Below are 6,160 nucleotides of genomic sequence, written 5' to 3' on the forward strand. Positions count from 1 at the left end.
CAAAAAAAAAAAAAAAGGAGAAAACTATTTGATTTGTCTGGGACTGAGAAGACAGTTCCATCAGTGACTACTGCACCAGCACAAGGACAGAGTTAGACCCCAGCATCACAGAAAGTCAGGCACTGCAGCGTACTCTAAATCATAGCACTGGGGAGACTGAGACCGGGAGCCCTGAGGAATGCCAGCCAGCCAATCTAGGCAAACCATCATCAAGCTTCAGATTCATTGAGAAATTCTGTCCCAAAAAATAAGATGAGGAGGCACTCTGGAAGACATGCAAGCTTTCATGTACATACACAACTGTCCAACACATATGTGCCAAGGCACAGATAAACACTTGCACTCCCAAAAAGTATCTGAAAAATGACACATGCAAAATATAAAGAACTAAATTATAAAAAAATAAAATAAAAAGAAAATGAAAACCTAAATTTTAAAAGATGAGGCTGGAAGGGAAGGCTCAATCAACAAAGTGCTTGCCTTGCATGGACAAGGATCTGTGCTCACTACCCAGTACCCAGGTAAAATAAATGAACAGCCAAAAACAAACAAACAAACACATTGTGAGCTTGGTGGCACATTCTTGTAATTGCAATACTGAGAAGGCAGAGACAAGACACAATCTGAGGGCTCACTGGCCAGCCAGGCTAGCCTAATTGCTAAGTCCCAGGCCCGCAAGAGCCCTGTGTCAAAGGAAATAGATGACATTTCTATGGATGACATCTGAAATTATCCTTCCTTCCCTCCCTCCCTCCCTCCCTCCCCCCCTTCTCTCTCTCTCTCACACACACACACACACTCACTCACACACTCAAGGGAAGGCAATATGGATCATCAATCAGATAAAGGTGATTGCTCTCACACCTAAACATAATCCCCTAAAGTCCACAGAGTAGGACCTAAGCTGTCTTCAGCGTGCCACAAACAGGCAAACATGTGAAAACATACTAAACCACAAATGCAATTAGTAACTGCAAATTTCTGTGATGAAATACTAATACGCTGAGCAGATTGGCCAAACATACAAAATAACAATGCTGAAAGCTGAGGAAAATGCAAACCAATGGGGCTTTAGTGTACAGATAAGAATAAATTAGGAAGGAAAAAGAAAAAAAAGTGTATTTAAAACTTAAATTCTCCATCATATGGCAATAACACGATGTTTACAAAACTATAAATTATAGTAGTAACACATTAACCTATTAGGAAGGAATCTCCTGTCAGCTCCAGCAGCTGATGAAGCATTCTGACGAAGACATTCTCAGATATGCTAAAATCCCATCTGTCTTACATGGCATAGCTCAACAAGGGTATTATAAGCAGATTTAAACCAGTCTGGCTATGCAGCTAATTAGAGCCAAAATCTACTCAGATTTTTTAAAAAAGTCAATTCTCTAAGTCCTGTCATAGCATTTTAAACAAATAAAAACAGTCAATGAAAGCTACTGAAGTTGGAACTGGAGAGGGGGCTATCACTTGCTGCTCTCCCAGAACCCAGGCATTCCCAGCACCCACATGGCAGCTCACAATGGTCTTTAACTCCAGTTCCAAGGGATCTAAGGCCCTCTTCTGACCTCAGTGCGCCCTGCCCACGAATGGTACACAAACATATATGTAGACATAATACCCATACACATAAAATGCAAAGAAAACAAGCTAGCTACTGTGAGTTACTTTCTGACCAAGATATATAGTCATGTCCAGAAACTGCAGCCGTAAAGCTCATGTGTCCCACATGGTGTTCCAACTGTCCAGGAACTAAGGATGTACAAGCTGGCCTTATGCTCACTCTGCCTCAGCTTCTGGAGTGCTGCAACTAAAGCAAGTACCCAGCAAGTGAGATGCTCAGTGGGGAACAGGCACCTGCCATCAAACCTGACAACTTAGTTAAATCTGGGTCCGACCATCATGGAAAGATAGAACTCAAAAAAGTTGTCCCCTTACCTTCACATGTAGCCTGTAGTTCGTATGGACTCATTTGTTTCTTTTTGATTTGTTTTGTTTTTCAAAACAGGGTTTCTTTGTAGCTTTGGAGCCCGTCCACTCACTTGGTAGACCAGGCTAGCCTCAAACTCACAGAGATACACCTGTTTCAGCCTTGAGTGCTGGGGTTAAAGGCACAGAAATTTAATTTTACATTTTTTTCCTGAAGTGGTGCCTTTAATCCCATCACTCAGGAGGCAGAGGCAGGCAGATCTCTGAGTTTGAAGCCAGCCTGGTCTACAGAACAGTCAAGGCTATACAGTAAATCCCTGTCTGGTAAAAAAACAGAGGAGGACAAGGAGGAGGAAGTAGGAAAGAATTAGGGACTGAAGAGATGGCTGGGAGGTTTACGAGCACAGCCTGCTTTTCCAGGGAACTCATATTGCCAGCACCCACATGGTGCCTCAAACCATCTGTAACTGCAGTCCCAGGGGACCCGACACCCTCTTCTGGCTGCTGTGGGCACTGAATGCATATGGTCCACAAATATCCATGCAAAATGCAAATATAAGTTTTAGAAACCTTTGGGAAAGATGTTAATAAGCATACAATGATCCAATGCATCTAAAAATTAATAACAGTGCATAGGTACAGATTTAGAAAGCCAAGCATGGGGACGTGCATGTAATAACAGTTCTCTGTGGGGTTAAGGCAGAACTGTTGAGTTTGAGGCTATATAACAAGTTCAAGGTCACCCTGGAAAGCCTTATAATTGATATATACATATATACATAAGTGTGGAAAGTATAACTATAAAATTGCCTTTTCCTTTTTATCCTTTGTTTGTTGTTTGTTTGATGATAGGGTTTCATTTATATTATACCGGCCTCAAACTATGCTTATTCTGGAGACAGGGATGAGTTTGAATTTCTGATCCTCCTGCCTCTCTACCTTCTGAGTGATAGATTAAAGGTATGTGCCAATACACCTGGCTTTAGTTTCTTATTCAATAGTGTCAATTAGCACTTATTCAATAGTGGACCAGCAAGACCATTCAACATGGAAAGGCATTTATTTTACTACATAAGTGGCAGAGCCTCACAGATGAGCATACAGACAGACACACATAGACTAAATATTAGACATGGAAATTCTAGTTCTACAGCTAATCCTAATCTTCTGAAACTGGTAAACTTCCTCCAATTCAAGTCCAGCTTGGGGTACGTAGTAAGTCCAAAGGAAAAAGCCCCACTATTTGCTACATGGCTAGCCACACTCAGACTTTTCTTGCCCTTCCTAAATACACCTAGAAAACAAAATCTCTCTAAGACCACAAAGAACACATAAAATAAGGTGTCAGTCAAAAATGAGACAATCAGCTTGGAACACTCAGCCCTCTGCAGTGTATATATGGCAGTTCTCCACTACTGAAAACAATGCAAACTTGACTGCACAAACCAATGATGGTACAAGTCACAATGGGTATGAGGACCATCTTGCTTTACAGGGAAATGAAGCACAATGACTTGAGGGGGTTCCCACAGCCAGGAAAAGGTGAAGGATCAGTACAGACCTTGGCCTGTCCAATATTCTTTCTTCTAGATCATATTGTCTCATACTACAATTTACCTCGTTTTGGTTTAATTCCACTATTTGTTTGTTTGTCTGGAAGGCACACATAGAGGCCAGAACAAGCCATGAGTGTCTGTTTTTCCCTTCCATCATGTGGGTACTGGAGATCCAGCTCAGGTAGTCATGCTTGGCAGCAAATGCCTTGACCCAGTTAGCCATCTCATTGCCCTAACTGCTTAGATGGATTTAAATCAACTCCACTTTTCCAGCTTAGCAAAATAATTGTATGAGAACACATCACTTCATAAATATGAGAAAGGAGACACTCATTAGCAGGTAGGTATTCTCTAGAATATCTATAACACCATCTATAGATCGCTGAACGTACAATGTAAAATATCTTGACCAAGAGTCAGCTCTGCAAACACAAGAGATGACATGACACTGCCCTGGGAGAAGGAATCAGTCTAATTCTGAAAGCACAGCAGGCAGTCAGGATGTAATTAGCTTTAAAAGTCCAGTCAGGTGTGTGAACAGCATTTACTCTTTGTTCCCTTTGTACCTTTCTTTCCAGCTCTGATCTCAAAGTCACCTTGGAGCACTAATGGAAGCACGTGGCCCTGATCCCCCTTGCCCAGAACAAGACCCACCAGAAAGACCAAGGTCTGGAGCAGTTCTCGTCGCATTTTCCTTCACCGAGAAATGGCTTTATAAACAATACATGCCACATGATCTCCATATTTAACTAAAAGGTTACAATTTAGAAACTGGGTACAAGAAAAATTAACAGGAGCATGAGACAAAGAGTGCATGATATAGAAGCCAAGTGGCTCTGAAATTGAGTTTGTAAAAACAGACAATCATCTGGTTCTCGTATGAACACCAAAAGGTAACTTAGAGCTCATTATACCGGAGAAAAGAAACACTAAAGGCATCTTTGCTATCACGCGTGAATGAAAAATGCCAAGGGAGGTATGCATGTTCCGACGTTATAATGCAATCAAGTTGTGTATTCATAAAAACAAGATATTATGATCTATGGTTACTTTACAGATTTGCCACTAAACTGCTAATCTGGCAGGTTAAAATTCAACATTTCAAAGTACTGGTTATGTTTTCTAGAGTGCTTCAGTAAGCCGACATAATAATTAACGTTATTTGATCTACAAAATCTGAGTATTCCGTGCTAAGAGTGATGAGTGACCTTGAGGCAGCACTTGGAAGGCAGTCGCCATGGTAACACTTCCACAAAAGTGCCTCATCCTTAGCAAAAGGACCAACATAGAGCATAAGGATTTTTAAAACAGAAAACCTCAACCCACGCCCACAGTGAGGCAGGGGGACACAGCTTCTTTTAAGAAGCCTCTGCATTAACCTTCCTGTTTATTCTTCAGAAGATACAAATTATCTTCACAGCAACACATCAGGTCTGGCAAAAATTATTTTGATTTAATTTTATTTGCTGAATGGGCAAAGTAAGAATCTAATTTATTTGATTTTGAAAGATACAAGCTTAAATTTTTTTCTATACAATCAGTACTGTTTACTGTTCTTTCAATCAGCCAGGAATGGTTAAGAAGCCTGAGGCAGGGTGCCAGACAGTAAGATGCTAGCCTTGGGATACATATAGCATCAAAGGACAGAAAGAAGGGCCACACAATGGCAGAGGACCCTGGAGTGGGGAAGAGACATTGTCTTCCAGCATACACTTAATGAAGAAAACACAAGAGGCTGACTCCAAACCCCAAACATAAAAGTGCACTCCTGACTGTTTACACACACCAAGCCCTGCCACACTTAGTATTCTGATGACACTGTGCCCACAGTTCCTTCCAGGGGTGCTTCCCGGAAGTCAGCAGAAACTCAACACCAACCAGATACTGAACAACTTCACAATTTTTCACATCACTACCAAAATTGTCCTGAAAAGCTATGCGCCTGGGTAGAAAGGGGGTGGAGGAAAATGTACAGCTCAATAAAACAATAAAAAAGAAAAAGAGACAGAACAATGTAACAATTACCATTACTTTCCTTGGACTTCCCAGTACTCGCCTCTTAGAACTGAACTAATACTTAACTGTAATCTTGTTATGTTCTCTTCTATGTCCCCCATCCAGTACAATGCAGGTGTATCTTTGCAGAAAACAGCAAACACTGAAGTTGAAAACATTCTTCTTAAATGAATAGCCACCAAAACTGTTGAACACGGCAACACTATGAGTAAACAATGGTGTTTATAATACTGTTTGCTGTCTGGGTGAGCTGGGTCAGTTGAAATTATTGGCTCAATCCCTTGTAAGGCTTTGTGAAAGATTTCTCTAAGTAGCCCACTCCTTCCCCCAGATTTTGCTTATTTGAAAACAAAAAACAAAAAAAGCTACGTTTTTCATCAGCCTAATTACAAAGAAGACACAGATGTTGCAGAGCATTTGTACCTTCAATAAACTAAACATCACTCGCACACATTCAAAGGATTGTTATCCATGTCTAACTCAGAAATTTCAAACTCCTGGGAGTTTGAAGCCAGCCTGAGCTGACTTCAATGTGAAACTAGCCAAAAAAAAAGAAAAGAAAAGAAAAGAAAAGAAAAGAAAAGAAAAGAAAAGAAAAGAAAAGAAAAGAAAAGAAAAGAAAAGAGACATCATTTTATGCTTGAAAATATCCT

At 40.6% G+C, this 6,160-nt stretch overlaps 1 protein-coding gene across 1 annotated transcript in view; it reads right to left on the reverse strand.

The window, feature by feature from the left end:
* Positions 1-6,160, reverse strand: part of Ncoa3 (nuclear receptor coactivator 3) — an 88,451-nt gene that overhangs the window by 52,823 nt on the left and 29,468 nt on the right. The gene's annotated exons all lie outside the window — the stretch shown is intronic.

The sequence above is a fragment of the Microtus ochrogaster genome, linkage group LG8 (genome assembly GCF_000317375.1).
Source record: "Microtus ochrogaster isolate Prairie Vole_2 linkage group LG8, MicOch1.0, whole genome shotgun sequence".
Lineage (NCBI taxonomy): Eukaryota > Metazoa > Chordata > Mammalia > Rodentia > Cricetidae > Microtus > Microtus ochrogaster.